Source organism: Papilio xuthus, unplaced genomic scaffold (assembly GCF_000836235.2).
Source record: "Papilio xuthus unplaced genomic scaffold, Pxut_1.1 DF827870.1, whole genome shotgun sequence".
In the NCBI taxonomy this organism is placed as follows: Eukaryota; Metazoa; Arthropoda; class Insecta; order Lepidoptera; family Papilionidae; genus Papilio; species Papilio xuthus.
Window position 1 is genome coordinate 1561233 of NW_013530779.1, and position 20121 is coordinate 1581353.

The 20121-nt window shown below is 32.9% G+C and overlaps 1 protein-coding gene across 3 annotated transcripts in view; it reads right to left on the reverse strand.

The window, feature by feature from the left end:
- The window catches only part of LOC106115277 (ELKS/RAB6-interacting/CAST family member bruchpilot), a 44518-nt gene that overhangs the window by 21348 nt on the left and 3049 nt on the right, over nt 1-20121 (reverse strand). The window lies entirely within an intron of this gene.

The following is a 20121-nucleotide window of genomic DNA, read 5'->3' on the forward strand; positions in this document are numbered from 1 at the left end:
TTGCTGAAATAAATATTTGTGAATTTTATTCTCGTGAATAATTTCAGCGACAAATAAAAATGTTTTTGTCAGAATTTCCCCCCGATATAATTCCAGTGGTTACGAACATTTCTGAGAAATGTTATTTTCAATACATTATTATGCCGCCTACAAACCAATCGGTAAAATGTAACTTTTTTATCAGACATTTTGATAATATTTTTGAAGGGTCAACTTATATTTCCTCCGAATTTCATATAAATTTTATATAATTAATACTTAGTGCTTTCCATAGATGGCGTTAGTAGTATCGCAATGAATTTATCTATGAGTCATTATAAATTTACAACCAATAGTGGACGAAAAAAAGGAACGTCGTTTAAATCGATTACTTGTTTTCCTACTAAAGCATACTATACCCTTTTTTATTGTGTTGCGACCTTTTTTTTGTAGTCTGTACCAAGACAACAGCTTGTGGCATTAGAGAATCCATACAAAACACCGTATTTCTACCTATTTATTAGTAAAGAGGGATACAAGTTTTAAATTTATTCATACAGTTCCCACGGCAGACATTCAACTTCGACCCGATAGCGAGAATCGATATCCAAGACCGTCATAGAGTTACGTCTCAGTCTTTTGTTTTTTATACTTTTTTATATTATAAGGTGGCAAACAAGCAAGTTGCCTTTACCTTTCGACAGAGATAGAAGTTGGAAAATAAAGTTTTTCCTTCCTATGCGTTCTCTCCACCTTCAAATCTAAAATTAGACCTAAGTCAGGCTCACGCATCACACGATCGTCTGTCTTCTTTGTGGTGGTATTGCTCCGGCTATCTTGCTCCTAAACTTAAGTACATCGTCACTAAAAGCGTTTTTTATATATATTAAATGAGCTAACGCAGTACGATCTCACCTGAGGAAGGTGATGATGTGATTGGTTGTAGTACTAATTGGTAAAGGAACCGTTTCGCATAGACAGCGACAATAACATTAAAAAGTTTCAGATGTAGAATTTTTAAAGGAAAGAGAAGAAAATGTATAGAAAAATGATATTTTTCTTTCCTATTAATCACCGTCATGACATCTTTATTCGTTAGTTTATATTCAAACGAAATATTGAGTTTAAAAACCTTTTATTTAACGTTTATATAATTTGAAGACAAAAAACTTTTTCTCTCAGATTTATTTTTCATATCGTATCGTTAAAACAACTGTTATCTGAGAATGTTCTTTGTTTCCGTTTATTTTTAATTTTCACTATACAATTTGTTTTCGTATTGTTTTGTTGAAACTTCATATTTTATTGTCTTCTAATTTGTCTCCGGAGTTCTATTGTAATATTCACAATGTGGAACGAAGAAACATAAATATTGCAAGGAGTGAATCTTAAATATTTTTTACTGCGTTTGCCATTTTCAAGTTCTAGACGTATAAAATTCTCGTTCAATTCTACGTAAATAATCATAAGTTAATAATACCAGATGTTCTTTGCATTAAAAACCTAATAATATGTAACTTCCTATTTTTTTTTAATAATCTCAAAAACGATCATGGTAACTATCAAGTTAAATGACAAAAAAGAATTATGAAAATTGGGAAACTAAAATAAAAAGAATCTTACAGACGACTTGAGAACCTCCTCCTTTTAGAAGTCGGAAAAAAATATATATAGACAAAGAAAGAATATAGATAGATAAAGAGAGTGAGCGACGGCCCGCGTCCGCGAAATAATATCAGTACCACTCATCCTGATGCAGGGCCCCCGATGGGCTCGAAACTTGTCGGTGCCGCCACCGGACGAATATACGTGAGTGTTTAGCCGTGTTTATATATCAGTTTAGTGTAATGTCTCACGAAAGTTTGAATAATTTATAGATAGGGAAATTAAAAATTCGTGATATACGATTATTTACATAGGAGTACGACAATGTGAGGAAAAAGTAGTTTTTTTTCTTGAAATTGACAAATATTAAATTTGTACTTAGTGCCTTGTAAAGTTGGGGAAAGTCGCTTGTGTAATTCCTTTCGTTTCTTATTATTTGAGAATTAATGAATAACTATACGACTAACTTACGAAAAAATCTAACCAACCGTATTTACTGAGTAGAATTATATAACAAACAACATATTTTTTTTAATCCAGGTCGTTGAAAAGCTCAAACCGTATAGTTCGTTACGTGTTCGTTCGTAGGATTTTTTTATTTTCGTAATTGCATTTTACGTGCATACGAGTTTTGAATATGGAACACGCAAAGTTTCAATTAACAGTATTGAAAGTCCTGTTGACTTTTTAAATGTATTTTCAACACATTCTTTTAAGTAAAGTAAATCATTTAATTGTGAATAATCTTTTAGATTTAGCTTTTTAATTTAGCATTAAAATTTCCAATAATACAAAGGTAAATAACGTTGGTAACTAAGACTAAAATCTTTGCCTATTTGTTTTTATATCATAAGGTGGCAAACGAGCCAGCGACCACCTGAAATCGCTGAAATAGCGAAGTGACCGTTGCCCATAGATATACGCAATTGCATATGCGTTGCCTACCTTTAATCGACGGAGGAGAGGATGCACAGAAAGTAAATATTTTCCCTTTCCATGCATCCTCTCATCCGGAAAGTCCACTTTCACTTTCCATCCTTTCCTTATAAGAAAAAGGGTGGGAAGAGAAAGAGGACTAAATTAGGCCTCAGGGACGCACACTCATCAGACGAAACGCGGAATTGCTTCCACTTGACGCCTGTCTTCTACATATCGTTATCCCTGTCATTATCTGAGAAAACAATGATAAAAATATGTTTTGAAAATTGCGAAATATTTACGGAGTAATTTTATTGTGGCAAAATTTGTTTAAAAAGAAATATATATAATATTACGAACTTTTAACGTAATCTAGATAAATTTATGAAAATAATTTTTATTAAAAAAATGTTTCAGTTCGTATGTAATAAAGTTACATAGCGTTCGGTAATTTTCTTGTTACTTAAGCGAAGATTAGGCTTAACTTGAAGTTCGTTGGCGTATAATGATGTAACTTCAGTAGTTGACTTGTTTCTTGTTTCCCTAAACATCAATCGTCAAGGTAATAAGGAACTTTTTGTTTTTGACGAGATTATAAACGATGATTTTTTTTTAAATTTTGAATGCAAAGTTTCTGACGTTCAGGCAGATGTCATTTCGTTTTTTTTTTAAATTTTAAATCGAAAGGTTATGTTACATTCAGCCAGTATTTTTTCCTAGTGACATTTTTGATCGATGGTGACAGGATTTTATTATAATGTTAGTACCATTGCGTCAAAACATTTTAAATATTTTAATTAAGATTGGAATTGACATTCCCGAATATCATAGAGTTATTGGCATAGGCCTTTTTTATTGGGTACTGGTTTTTAACGAGCACTGTCACATAAAATGTTTATGTTTTCCGTCAGATATACTCGTATTACTTATACTTGAGCAATTTACGGAGACGGGACGACCTAGATCCGCCTACTGTTAGTCTACATCTAGTGTTTAGTGATGCAATAGATTCAGATTTATTCTGTGCTAATAAAACGAATAACGAGTTTAAGGTAAAACAGATTTAGCAGTTCTCTGAGTAATATCTTAATAATATTATAAATGCGAAAATTTAGATGGATGGATGGATATTTAAAGATATCTCTGGAACGGCTGAACAGATTTTAATGAAATTTTGCACATGTATAGAATATAGTCTTGAAGAACACATCGGCTACTTATTAAGATTTATTTCAGCGCGGACAGAGTCTTAGAGAGAGGTTATAAAATAAAAAGCTTTACATCACTGTCGGTAAAAGCAATACAAAAAAAACAAAGCACAAACAAAAACAATAGAAGCTATTTAACGTTTTTTTTTTCTCAAATCATACCGCGAATGTGAAAATGTTATAAATCAGAAAAATATGTTCTACATTTGAACCAATACAATGGAAAAATATTTTTGTAGCCGTTTACGTATTATACAAATGTCGGAGCGACACCGGAATTAAGCTCTTACTACATTATATAAGCGGAAGCGTTTTTAAACATAGTAAAGATGTTATATTAATGACATTCAGAAAGACAAATGGCATGTCTATAACCGTATAATAGCTATATGTAAGTATTAACTTAGATTTTTTTTTGTTGTTCACTTCAACTAGAGCTGAACCTTGTGTCAGGAGCCAACCCCCTCTTCTTATCAATAATTAGATTTAGCAATAATTTATTAATGTAAACTTTACAAATATATTTATGATATCATCTGGGTCTCAATAATAAGTGTTATAACACAAAAATACATAAGCAAATATTTATGAGAAATTCTTGAATTTGTAAGGACATAGTAACAATGGAATGTCATATAGTTAAGAAGGGTTTAAGAAGAGCAGGATCTTATATGTTGTTTATTAAAAATTAAAAGTCATTTTCCTGTCACCGTTATTATCGAGTTCATCGCCATTACAATTCGTTTCTAACGTTAAGATATGGAAAAACATTACGTTGTCTTATTTATTTCAAAGGAAGTTATTACCTGTCTCAAAGGATATTAAAGAAAATCTCACATATGCTATTAAATTTTAAGTACTAATATTATAAATGCGAATGTTTCGACGAATGGATGGATGGATATTTGTTGGAAAGTATCTTCAGAACAACTGCATGGATCTCGCTAATGCATGAAAGTAGAACATAGCCTTAAGAACACATAGGCTACTTAACTTTTTTTTGTAACTTCCATTTTTTTTTAATGCGCAGTGGAAACTATTGCTTTTACATTTAAAACTATATAACAAAGTCCGAATAAATTAAACAGTCGTGTAATAATTTTGATACTTTTATTTCCATTGTTTTCCGCTCCTCTTGTTACTAAAGTCGTTCCCTAAGCGACCCTTTTGAATCCCTTTGCCCTATTTTCTTCCTTAATTTCAACAGAATCGATATTCCGAAGGTCCAATGGCGTTTATACGTATCAAACATTGATGTTACACTCGTATTGTACGAATTCCGATTCGGGAAAATTATATTGAGTTTGAATTTTAGAAGATAGTTTTCTAAAGAAAGGGAATTTGTATGCGATGGGTAGATTGCTGGTAATGTAATAAAAGGAGAAAGAATTAAAAAAAAACAGCGGAACGATCCAAAGGTGTATTGTAAAGAAAAGGGAAGTAAACAGTGTTGTCAAGTTATAAAGCAAGTTACGCAATTTACAAAATTTTCCTAATTCAACTTAAAAATTATTATACTAAATATTGGTGATTTCAACAAAAGTATTCAAAATCCGTAGTATTAGTTCTGAAAGCATTAAAGTACATAATTATGAGGTTCCAATGCTGTTGTATAAAAACATATCATCCTTTTCTTAACGTTTGAAGAAATAGAGACGACAATATGTTTTTGTATGTTAGGTCAACTTTGCCCGTGACTTCGTCCGCGTGAAATATTTGATCTGCGCGCGGTACTGGACAGTATTTTGACTTTACATTACTTTATCTTTGTAAATTTTAAGAATTTTTCTAAAATAAACGTAGCCTAAGTTACTCCTTATTACATCAACTAATTGCCAATAAAAGTGTAATGGAAATGCAGCCATTTCAGAGATTAGTTGTAACAAACAGGCAGACAGATAGACAAAAATTGTAAAAAAAAACGGTTATTTCAATATTACAAACAGACATTCCAATTTTATTATATATATATATATATATATATATATATATATATATATATATATATATATATATATATATATATATATATATATATATATATATATAGATAAAAAAGTTAATGATATTTTTTAATTATGTTTAAAATTCTTAAAAATGCTTTTTAAACTGTTGTATATATCAATCAGTTTTATTTACCCTTGTGTTTATTTCTAGCGTAACAATTATCGAGCTTTCCTTGCGTGATAACATTCGTAGTAAGGGCATGGAATTTTTCTGCATTAATTTTCATATTTACCGAGTAAAAGAAAATTATGTCACGTATTTAAATGCGTTAAATGTTTTCACGTAATTTTTTTTAACAAAAGGTTGCAAGCAAGTTAAAATGAGTATCTTTTAGATTATAGGTAGATTTCTTAAAAGATTCAAAATCACAGATAGTATATGTTGATTAAAATTAAACTATAAAACTCAAATGACCCCAAAAACCTCTGAAATAATAACCTTCAACCGTTCTAGATATACCTTCAAACATACATCCATCCATCCATTCAAGCATTCGCATTTATAATATTAGTAAGAAGTAAGATTATATGCTATGTTTGGTAAGGATGAAAATTAAATATACAAAGACGATTCTCTTCAAAGAAAAACTCATATTTATTCGTCTAAAGAAGTTGTGTACACGTCCTTTGTTAATTAGGAGAAGCGCATGTTTGAAGATGTTCTTGAAACTCTCACCGTTGTATCTTGTATTGAATTAGACAGTATATTTCATAAACAGAGCGAGAGAAGAGAACTGTGGTAAAGCCCGCTTTCTTCGCACAAATTCTCCCGGCTCGCCCGGTGAAATACCACGACCACAAGGAAGACACGCGTCAAGTGGAAGCTATTCCGCGTACAGTCTGATGAGTGTGCGTCCCGAAGGCCTAATTTAGTCTCTTGCCATTGTTTTTCTTATAAAGAAATGATGGGAAGTGAAAGTGGACTTTCCGGATGAGAGGATGCATGGAAAGGGAAAATATTTTCTCTCTATGCATCCTCTCCTCCGTCGATAAAATGTACGCAACGTATATGCAATTGCGTATATCTATGAGCAACGGTCAGTTCGCTATTTCAGCGATTTCAGGTGGACTCTCGCTCGTTTGCCACCTTATGATATATAAAAAAAAACCTGTATTGTACCCTACAATATTTACAGTCTTATGATATACTAAAAGACTATAATTCTTTTATATTTGATAGTATTATAATTTGAATAGCAATGTATAGTAATTTTAATTAATTTGTAGATATGTTACATGCCACAAGCAGTCATGGATTGGCCACACGCTTCGTCGGGACCCCAGTCATATTCCAAGGGTGGCTCTGGAGTTGATCTTGCTAGGAAAAGAAGACATGACCGACCTTAACAAACTTGGCGGCAGTAGCTGTCGACATGAAGGCAATCGGGATGACATGGCCCTACACCATACGCAGAGCCCAAGATAGAGCGAACTAGCGGCCTACTGTGGACGTCCTCTGCCCCACTATGGGGACATAGGATTTTAAGTCAAGTAAGTCAGTCTAGATATGTTTTCTCTTGTATAAATCTATTTCATACTCTCATAGAAAATTTATTTATATACAAGATATTATTTAATTATGTTATTGACGTCATGTTTGCGTTTTTGTACAGAATTGTAGCTCGTAAAATATATAACAATACTAACATGCGTCGTGCTTTGTTATTAAATTAATATAGTTTTAAAAACAACCCCACGCTATAAAATATTCCTATAATTAGCCAATTTGATTAAACACGACATTTTCATGTTACAATACGATTCATTTATAGTATCAGAGGGGCTTTTATAGTAACTTAAGTACAATTAAGGTTAGGTAATACAAAGTAACAAAGCGAGAAACCTATATAAGCGAGAAAAATATCGCGATCCCTTAGTCTCTCGCTTCTCCAGGTACGACAGAGTATTTAAATATTTAAGAGATTACAGTGTCGTAATTAACACTTAATATTAAATGAAGATCCCTTCTACAACATTTATGAATGATATTAAAGTTTTCATAGTAGACTTACTGCCGTACAATTTCTTAGTGGTCACTTGGTGTAGCATGCGTAGCATGACTAGCGTAGCAGGCGTAGTGGCGTAGCATGAGTGTTGGTGTAGCACGAGTTTTGGCGTAGCATGCTACGGCATAGACTTTTTTAAACAATTTGATCTATTAATAAGTTACAAACGATTGTATTAAACTGGTTTAAAAGATAAAAGTATTAAAAAGATGACAAATCAAAATTGAACTTTAACAAAGTCAACCGCTGGTATTAATCTCGACAATCTAAATTGGACGGATAATTTCTAATACGATGAGAATTACTTAAAATGATAGCCGATTATAAATAGGGCTGCCACCTCTGATTTTTACAGTACAGTCAAAGTATTCAGTTAACTTCTAATTATTAAACAAGAATATCTTGGCCGGTGAGAGAGGCGCTACTGTCGCAATTTGTTCTGTCAAAAAATATATATTATATGGGCAAATATTATATCATAAAAGATCTTGTAAAACTCTTGGTATTAACAGGAGGGCGCTAGTGAGCTGTAACGTTGTCGTTTTATATAACCGAATATCTCCCGTTGGTTATAGATAGTCAGTGATAGCTTTTCGGCCAGTGTTCAAGGTACACCCTATTAAAAGGTGTCAGCCCTAACCCGCTTTAAGAATCCCCTCCCCGCCTCTTTCAATCACCCCCTCCCCCTTTACACCTTTTCTCGTAGTCAGATGGCTATCGATTTTACGAGGGACGTAGTTTATATCTATAGTAGACGCTAAAATAAACCCGTCTGTTAGACTATTTCAATACCGTAGTCTAGATTTAAACTTAGACTTCGATCTGCGGATGTCTTGCTTGGGTATTTGTGATCTTTGTTTTTTTGAAATTTATAGGTTATTTTTAAAAGCACCTACTGTGTATTTCGGAATAGGTAAAGTTTTTGAAAGTAGTAACGTAAAATTTCACTGACTAAATATTATCTCTGTTTTTCAGAAATAATGAGAAATGAATTGGGAATATATTGTAAATATATTGAATACACGTTTTTTCTGTTTTTTTAGTCGAATGGTGGGATTCGAACCTCCGACCTCATGATCGGAAATCCGTACCCTTAACCATTAGGCTATTGACGCTTAAATATCCGTTATTAAAACCACGATTGAATGGTTAATGTATAATTTAAAATGAGTTACGATGTGAAAAAAAAACATTTGTTTAACTCGTTATAAATGCACAAATAACATTTTCCAATATATTAACCTAATTAATTTTTAATCAGCCACTTAGAAATGCTAAATATTCAACTATGACTACTCTGCACGTTTTAATATTATGACCGCCATATTGTCTGAAGAACGTGGATTGCATACTTAAGAGCCTGCAAGGATTCAAGATGGCGCCCACGCTTTGACATTTTAACGAGAAATATTTTCTTGTCAGAGTAAAAATACTTTTTAAAGCATTTATTATGTTATGATTACAAAGGTTTTTAAATTTTAGTATTAGTAATGAGCAAAATTATAAACATAATAGTATTTTTTGTATATTAGTGCATTTTATGTTATTTTATTAAATTTTCTAGTACCTACTTCAATAGCCTATGTGTACGTATATTGGTTAAGGGTACGGATTTCCGATCACGAGGTCGGGGGTTCGAATCCCGCCATTCGACTATTGTCGTTAACCATATCCTAGCACAAGCCTGGAGCTTAGTTGGAATGGTAAAAGAAATTTTAGTAACTTGACAAAAAAATCTGCTAATATTTTAAAAAAGACCTATATTAGGTAATTGATAAAGTTGTGTTAGTAATATTACAATATATCTAATGTTGGAATCGAATCCACGACCGTTAGATCGTGCCTCCACGGGCCTCCTCTATTTTTCTCCATTTTTCCTCTATCATGAAATATAGTCGCCTGCACTCAACCGCGGAATTAAAAGAAAACTTAATGAGTAACCTATGTGTTCTTCCAGATGTTCTACATCTGTGCCAAATTTCATCAAGATCTGTTGAGCCGTACCGAACATAACCAACGTCCATCCATCTAAACATACGTATTTATAATATTAGTAAGAAGTGTTATTAAATACCATAAGATTTCAATATTAAACTACTAATGAACCGAATATAAAACTCAAATAAATTGGTATCAGATTACTTTATATAGACTGTTGTAAAAATATTTGCGTGGCTATAGTCGTTATGGTTTCACCCTCTTACCCTACTGACACTCAGCTCTCGGGTCTCTATTTCAGTAGAATGCACTCTAAAAGCCCTCCTGTACAACTGTCAAAGAACTTTGACAGTGTAACTACGGCCTTAGGCGGTACCCTGCTGAGTGGGGTCACGAGCGCAAACTTTTTGTTCAAAGTTTCATCCGCCCGCCGCTAGATGGCGTTGTACCGCGACGTCATTGATCCTTTCACTTCGCCCGCCGAAAATAGTACAACGTTATTACGTAAGCGCCCATTCAGTAGGTTATTTCTTTCTTTTATTATCTGTGACCGCCAGCATGAAGTATGAATACTTTTTTAAAACTCGCAAAGTTGGTTAATCCTTTTATTGAGCTATTATTAGGATTTTATAAAAGTTTTTCAAGCTACTTTTATAAGAATTGAAAATGTTTACTTTGTTTAAACTGAACATAGCGCTTTTATAGTAAAGTTTGTCATTTTTTTCGTAAGTAAATTCGTAATTTAGATTCTAACCGTTGATTTGCGATGCAAATGTACACTAACATATTTATCTTTGCAAATAAAAATAGAATGACAATATGTTTTTACTGTTGTTTCCACATTGAGAACATAAAGTAAAAACAATAAAACGAATATTCTTAACTTCCAAGTCTTGCTGAAATTTATAATTTTTATACAAAAATAATTGACTATGTATTTTATTTTAATGAAACATTCTGGAAGGAGACATGCTTCGACTCCAGGCGACACGGGTCCCAATATAGACTGGCTGAGTCAACGCATCAGTATAAACGCGAAAGCGGAAATTGCGTTCTATCCTTTAAATAAATTTTGCAGACGTTTCATCCTTAGAGATATCAGCCAGAGACGTAGATCGACCAACTTATTTGGCGCGGTAAGAGGGGCGCTGTTATCGCGGCAGATTATGTCAGATTAGGATTAAGTAAAGAAAAAGCTTTAATCGACAAGAATTTTTTTGCATTATTTAAGACTCTCTTTCAATTATAGTCAAACAAGGATACGACGCGGTGATAGTGATGCTGCCAAGTAACAAAATATATAAAGAAGACAGCTAGTCTACTGTACAAGAAGGTTCTTGTCAGACTTTTTTGACATTGACAAGATGGCGCTAGTGAGCTGTCATAGTTAAGTTTGACTTACACCCACCGGGTTAGATAACGATGATTGCTCTAACGGTGAGTTGCTAAGACCAAAATCCTCGTTTAAAATATACTGTTATCTTTATTTTTTAAAGATAATAAGGCATGATTTATGCAGGATTTGGTGTCAGAAAACAACGGTAAATATTCACAAAATCGCTTAAGTTCTTCGAACAAAAAGTAGTTGATTAATAACTATAATTAGACTAGACTGGAATACAACTTTATGACTATTATATATTATGAATTAATAGACCGTGACATGTGATCATTCAATCGCGAAAGAAGACAATAAAAATCGTTAACGTCAGCCAGTTAAGTCGTTATATAATACTACGTATGACTTACAGTATATCTTTATTCTGCGTTAAAATTATAACTTTTATTGCATCATATCTTTAAATAAACAATACTGTTAAATGATTACAGGATATATTCAAATACTAACTATCGCCCGCGATTTTGTCCGCGCGGGATATAGAAAAAGTTCTATCCTAGACTGTGTTCTTCCAGACTATGTTCTACATCTATGCCTAATTTCAGCTAGATGCAGCCATTCTGGAGATAAGATAAGATAAGCCTTTATTCGCTGACCAGTTCTGGAGATACCTTCAAACAAATGGATATTTGTTTAAAGGCATGGATGGACATTTGCAATAATAATATTAGTAAGATAGAACCAGAAATGTTGACGGGTGACGTCATACATAATCTGATTTGTAGTTTGTCCTACTAAATATAGTTAAAATAAAAGGACTATTCAGTTAGAGCACGAATATTAGCAATCCGTATGAACGTCGTATCTACGGATATACAAATATACACGGGGAGATGAAAGTATACACGCGGAGATAGTATACATATAGAGCTACGCTGAGGGAAATTTGAACCGTCAGCTGAATACAAATCCGCAATAACCGTGAAGAGATCCGTAACATTTGCATTCTGAGTCGGTTTTGAAACGGGAACGAACATGATTGTGTTATTTGCCTCTTTCGGCAAGTGTTGGAAGATTTTTCGCTTTAATTTTATCGCTTTTAGTATTTTTTAAGCTTTATGACAAAGTTATTTACAAGCGGTCGCCTGCGACTCCGTTCGTTTGGAATTAAAAAAACGTCATTAATAGCCTCTGTATTCTTCCAGACTATGTAAGTCTAATATCCAATCATGGAATCATCTATGTTCTTCAATGCGAAATTTCATCAACATACGAATAGATCCCGAACGCGGAGACATCTTCAAACATCCATCTATCCATCCAAGCTTTCGCAATATTATAATATTAGTAAAACTAGTTGTCGCTGTTACATTAGGAGGGACTATTTGTCCTAAAAGAAATGTAATTATTTTAAGAGTTTGAAAATAAAAACTAAAAAGTATGTATAACAATTTTGTACGTTCATCATCATCATCATCATCATCATCATCAGCTCACTATACGTCCCCACCGAGGGGCTCGGATTTTGTAAGTTATGATACTCAAATTAGAAAAACTAATAAAAAAATTTTGACCATGCTTCATTTATGTTATCCTGGTAGTTTACGAAATTTCCAACGTATCCTGTACTTAAAAACTAGGTTAGTCTAGGAGCATGCAGTGTGCTCTGTGCAAATCTCACTGAGCTGTGAAAAAATTTCCACTTCCTTGCATATAGGTTAAGAGATGACTGTCCTGAGAATTTGATGTGATGTTGCAGTTTTTAATAGGTTATGTACCAACCAGGTACGCTTACTCTAATTTAAATCTTCACGCTATAGTAATAAAGTTTATAATTTTTTATATTCATAAAAAAGTGGTTTAGAATATTGATAAGAGCATTTCTTTCATATGTTTCAAACTCTATTATTTAAGGACGTTCGGAATTTTAGTCATTATCGTTATTAGAGGCCAAATACCACTTCAAATGTAGTCGTGTTGAACTAGACATGTTGCTTGGTATTGTTAGGAAGAAAATCCGACACTGTGCCGGTGTGCTGGCACAACACTAGTCTTACTAAAATGTCGACGTTTATGTCCCCTCACTAATCATTCTGACACTTGACTTAGTAATGAAAGCGTGTCATTCGCGCTAAAGGATTCTAACTAATAATGTCTAAAAGTATTAACAAGTTGTGGATGGCAATTTTATTTATATTCTCAAGTCTATTCTTTGAAAGGCAGAAAAGTGGAAATCAATTCAAATTAAAAGTTAAATTAACAAAATCTCGAAAAATCTGTTAACAATCGACATTAATGAAGTGTAGTTAAGGGTTGATTCTTCAAATAACAAAGCGGACCTAGACATTGAAGTCGGCAGTCAATTAACACAAGCACCGCTAACTGCCAACTGGCTAATGTACGAGTTATACAAGGCACAAGCGAAAGCGTTTTATCATTTAATTATTTGAATGTTTATTTAATTCTTGACGAACATGTAGCTCTTTTTTTAATTTAATGTATACGCATGTTACATATCTTAATATCGTCATTAGTGTCTCTAATTTGATAGTTTTGTTGCACCTTTCACGAACTCTACATTGGCAAACAAACACATTTACGTCAAGATTTTATCCTCATACATGCGCCAAACAATACATACATGTTTTGAGTAGTTACTCTATTAAATTACTAGTTTTCTAGACAATATGAATTCTAATTCAGTTATTCAGTGTCACATCCCAAACAGCAATATAACGAAAAGTTAAATACGCTCTCCACTTATCACTTGGTCGTACAAAATCTATCTTCATTTGCATTTTAAGCTGGTGAATTACAACGCAGCACTGTTGCCTCGAGTGATACTCGAACCATAGTAAGCTTTTTCTAATATTATATTTACTATTTGTGTGATAATATCGCAATGCAAATATTAGAATTATTACATAAAAGCCCACGATACCGTACGCGCGGAATTAAAAAAAAATATCCTATGTCTTCTTCTAGACTATGTTCTACACCTGTGCAACATTTCAGCGACAAACATTCATCCATCTAAACTTTCGCATTTATAATATTAGTAAGATTAAACAGAATTATTTTTGATATTAAGAATGAACAAAACAATTATTTATTTGCTTACTGTAATCTCTTTATTGCTGTTGAAGTTTAAGTCTATCGTAGATCATGAAAATCAACCTTTTTAAAAGGCTATTTATTTATTAAAACGGTACACCAATTGCATGTTCAAGAAACACGAGCTTATACAAATAATACATAGCCAATACAAACAGAGGAACATACAGATGACAGGCGTACACTATTAGACGGTATAGTAGAAGGTAGACTTCTAGACCTCATCCTCTTTTAAACCCCTGTTTCAATTATTTTTCTTATGAGTCCCCTTTGACGTATATTAAATATATTTATAATTTCTAAACGTATAATATTACAAGAATCATTTTAAAACCACTGCTTTATGCCAATAAACATCGTTCATTTTAATATTGAGATATTAAATTAATTTAATAAAAATTATATTTTATCATTTTTGAGAGCATTCAATCCTTTTATAATTGCGTAGTTCACTCGATGAGGCTTCAGTTAATGAGAGATCCCGAGTTTTTATTCCCTCCTGACTTGCAGTTTGCAATTAACAAAAGGTCAATGAACTACCAAGATGAAAATATTAATATTTTTTTGATACTAACCTATATCTGTTATTGTAAATGTAGTACAGTCAGCTGGTAAAATGTGTATACATGTTTTTTAAAATCGAAGGGTGAAGTGTCTAAAGTTCTGTATACATATTTATGCAGCTGACTGTACATACTGTGTCTATTTTTAGGGAGGAGGCCTAACAGGATTAAATGAGAGTGTAATTCGCCTGTGGCGCCCCTTTCTATCTAGTGCCCTGGGCACCCAACCACGCCCTAACCTAACGCTGGTACTAACTTTGCCGACACTACATAAAGAAACGAGCAAGGAGATAACGAAACATGTAACTTTTAGTTAGTTAGTTCTATTTTTATTGATAACTGCCAACAACGGTTATAACAACATCGTAGTTATTATTAAACGGTTTCTGCTATTTTTAGAAACAGGTTATTACATTCCGTTGGTTTAAATGTTAATTATTTCTTAGTAGATAAAGCAAAGAACAAAAGAGTATTTATGGCTTTAAAATACTTCAACATTGTATTCAAGACTACAAAGAAATATGCATTTGTAGTGAACTTAATGAAATAACTTTAAAGAACTCGGTTAAAAAGGCTGAAAGTGGAAAAAGTAGCTTGAGGGTGGAAAAAATGGAAAGGAAAACTATTGCTATGAGAGGAAACGTGGAAAAGCAGTTCTTTTCGCTTGTGAAAACTCGATAGTAACTATCGCATTCTTTCTCTGAATATCTATTGTAATGGTTCTGTATAAAATTTTATTCACATTGAAAATCTTAAGAAAGAAGTAATAACTTTTTATACTTTTAGTTTTTTAATAGTTAAAAGAAAGCATTCAAATAATAGGTTACTTTATCTTTTAAAATACGAATAACTTCTTAATATTTTTTTATCGTCTCGTCGTCTGTTATATACATCCTCTTTTTTAGGTTTTATGTAGTCCCGTTAGGCATGACTAGGCCTTAACCACGTTAGCTCAGCATGCGTTTTAAGTTGTATCTTTTGCAATAGCAAAAATATAAAAACAAAATATTGCTATTATATTCACTTTAAAAATGTATCGTCTCCAAAATTTTAATGAATTGCGTAATTAAAAAAGAAAAATATTTTCGATGGATTTTAAATTAATTTTTGGATGATATTCTCATGTAATTTGTTAGATTTTTATAATCCAATTGGGCTATTTGATTCAATATAATCGTTCGGTCTAACGGGAAACACCCTTTTGACTTACTTCTTAATAATATTATAAACGCGAATCTTTAGATGGATTTTTGTCTAAAGGTATCTCCAGAAGGGCTTAACAGATTTTAATCAAATTTGGCACACAAATAGAACATAGTCTGGAAGAACACACATAAGAACTTTTTTTTATTACGCGCGCACGAAGTCGCGGGCGACAGCTAGTATGATATAATGGTATAATTCTCTATATCTCGTTTAGCACTTGACAACTACGATGAAACCCATCCGGTTTTTTGTTCAAACAAAGATATAGGATTTCAAGTTATCCATCAAAGATGGCCGAAAAAACCTCGACTTGTAAGTAAACTTTGATAATGTCAAAGATATTATGAAGATAATTTTATAAATGAAATGAACGATACATCGTTTACAAATTTAGATGACTTTTTTCCAAAATTATTAAAGAAATATCGATAAAAGATGAAAATTTTTGGACACACTAATATTATAATCGTGGTCGCGAGGGGTCTGATAAATTACGGCCATGACACTCAATTTATAAGCTTCAAAAAGTTGTCAAGCTTATATAGTATAATTATCATATTAACGCGATAATAAATTTTAATACAACGTAATAAATAACATAATCCCATGACAATCACACCCCAATGTCCTTGCCTTTTAATTAAACATTATAACGTACAAAAATAAAATCATAACCTATTTATAATGTCTGTCTAAAAGCGATAAATTAAACAAAAACTAGTAAACAGATTCACACAGTTTCAGGAATTTAGTTCACGAATTATAGACCAAATTTCTTGTTAGCACATATAACTCACGCTCATAACCCAGAGGGATAGGCAGAATACGTCTATGACAATTAAAGAAGGTGATAAATATAATACATGCCAAAAAAAAATGGAGTAAAACTGTCACTTTCGTGACTCAATCTAGGAAAGTACAATATAATTAAGTTAACAAAGAAAAGAGGTTTTTATCTAAGCTTTCCTTTTATAACACCTCATTAGCTATTCAAAACCAGCAATAGTCCAGTCAACAGGTGCTACGACCGCGCTTCCGAACGTACCGCGGCTGGCTTCGCGCCAAAACTGACAGCCATCATGGCGCCAAACTAAGAATTTCGTTCGGAAATTAATTTAAATTAGCATTATTCCTTTATCGAAACAATTAACAGTTTTAGTCATTTCTTTTATGTCTTAAAATGAAAATATTAATCAATAATTAATCGTTTAATCTACAAACATGACATCTAAAACAAATTACAAAAAATAAATTACGATCGATTGTTAAATTTAAGAGATTTCGAATTATTGTAAAAAAATGTCCTTCCTTTGTATCATATTTCAAATTAAAAATATCCTGGACTTGTTTAAATCGAACTGGGTCTTATTTACAATTGAAGTTTTACATTTCGATGACTTTAATTTCAAATTAAAGAACATTTGATACTTTCTTTGTAACAAAAGAATAATCCTTTTAAAAAAAAGTACAAGACAAAATTTCTCGACGAATGAGAATTTAAAATAAGCCTACATCAGAAATGTAGTCAAAGAGATTTGGTTCAAAGTAATTTTCAATGACCAACTTCCCTCAATCGAAGTTCACGTGATTTTATGTTTCTCTGATTTATTCTGCAGTTATCGTTTACCACTATAAAATACTTTTAAAATACTACATTACCTAACAGTGTTTAGGTTAGCAAATTCCTTTGGGTATAGTGTCCTATGTAATTTGTAATACGTCATTATTTTACAAAAAAAGTCCATTAAAGGCAGAAGTATTGAACCAAAGGATCGATATTACACGTTAATGATTCAAAGTTTAACAATGCGTGCTCTTTTCTCACCTTTCATCTTTAATGAGTTACTTCCGACTTCATAGCCGCCCCTGGCGATGCGTTTTGTAGATACAAAGAGATGATATTTAATGCTTTAATGCAGTCTTTCCCAAAGTGGGCGATAACGCCACCTTGTGGGCGCTGTAGGTCTCAAGTTGCGGGTTATAGTAAAAGTTTCGTGTAGAATTCTCCGTTAATATACATATATAGGTCCAAATAATTAATTAATTTAATTTGAAGTTATAGTGGTTTTTACACATGTAAAAACAAGGAAATCACTCTATAGACGTTGTTCTCTTAGTAGATTTAGTAAAATAATATCTAAGGTTTAAAAATAGCTATGTTTTTGACTGTAATCTTTGATTTAAAATTGTAAGGTGAGTCATCAACTCGATTATCGATTAAAAACTAACCTAATTCCGAATTGGGTCTCTGGAATCGTAATCAAAACTGACAGGGTATCCTTTGGGACGCCTCCCAGTCTGCAATATCTGCTCGGCTATTTGTTAAGGATTGCCAAATGAGGTCGTATATTAAGGATGATTTAATTCTTCTGAATAGATGCCAAACACACTTTGGCAACAAGATTTAGAACAACATATCCTATTTGTAAGGAGACGTTTGATAAGAGACGTAAAATTTAGAGCATATTTTCTTTTGCTTATTTTAAATGACTTCAAAAAGGAGGTTATAAAATCGTCTGTATATCTTATTAATCGAGTCTAATTGCTGTATCCAAATGTCACTAAGGGAAATATTTAGTGTATATTTAGTAAGAAAAATGTACATTAAGAGACCATTTAATTTACTATTTGAAGAGTGAACACAAATCATCATAAAATGTTTGTTAAATGGTCACTAAAGTTAGGAAGTAAATCCGACACGGAGTCGGTGTACTGGCGCATCACTGGCTTTACTAAAATGTCGACGTGTCCCCTCACTATTCATTCTTTTTTTTTTTTTTTTTAAATAGTAGCAGATTTTTTTTGTATAATACATTAACTAATTTTCTTTTACCATTCCAACTAAGTTCTAGGCTTTTGCTAGGATATGGTTTACGACAATAGGCGGGATTTGAATCCCCGACCTCGTGATCGGAAATCCGTACCCTTAACCATTAGGCTATTGACGCTTTGCTATTCTGACACTGGACTTTGTAACGAAAGTCTAAAACTAGATAAATGTACACTAAGGCATTGTTTAAATAATATGTTTCTGAGTAAAATAAAGCGTTATTATCAATTGGTAAAGTAACAAGGGAATACGATATGTTCACGTTCACTAAACCGTATCATGTCAGATAAACGACAATTTTCCGTAAAAGCACACTTTGATCGTCATAAATACGTGACGAGTATTGGCAAAATGTTTTTTTTCCATTTCATGGCATTTTGTCACCTAGAAATTCAGCCAGTTACAACTGTACAATTTTTATTCTAGGCCCTGTTTTTAACATATAAGAGAAGGGGGCAAACGAGCGGCAGGAACACCGAGGTGATCAACGACACCCATCTCCAACACTAGAGGAGCTGCAGATGCGTTGTCGGCCTTTAAGGAAATGGTATGCTCGCTTCTTGAAGGTCCCCATGTCGTATTGGTTTGGAAATACCGCCGAGGACAGACCGTTTCACAACGCGGCTGTGCTGTTAGTTTCAAAGGGAATGATAGAGAAGACGCTATTATTTCAATGCGTCAAATTAATGAAAACCTACCTATTGATATGGTTTTTGATTTCGTTCTGTAGGTAGAATTGTCAGAGAGGAAGAGATCTGTGATTTCATAAAGACTGTCCCGAGAGATTATTCAAGTGAAAAAATTATACGACAAAAGAATTTAAATATCTTCTTCCGGCTTATGTACTTAATTGGTATTATCCTTTTAACGGGATTTAAAGTATTTATTTTTGTTTTTAAATTGTGTGAATATTTCTTATATCAAAAGGTGGCAAACGAACGAGCGGCCATCTGAAATCGCTGAAATAGCGAAGTGACTGCTGCCCATAGACATACGCAATCGCTTATGCGTTACCTACCTTTAATCGACGGAGAGGATGCAAAGAAAGAAAATATCTTCCCTTTCCATGCATCCTGTCATCCGTAAAGTCCACTTCCACTTCCCATCCGTTCCTTATAAAGAAAAGGATGGGAAGGGAAAGAGGACCAAATTAGGCCTCCGGGACGCACACTCATCAGACGAAACACGGAATTGCTTCCATTTCACGCCTGTCTTCTGTGTGGTCGTGGTATTTCACCGGGCGAACCTGGCCAATTCGTGCGAAGATGTTAAAGCGGGCTCTACCACTGTTAAATCATATTTATCATAATCAATTTTATTATATAAGAAATATTAAGCGGGCCTAATGGATAAGGCTGTAACTCATTTTTTCAATATTTTTTTTTTTGTATTTTTGCTTCTCCTTAATT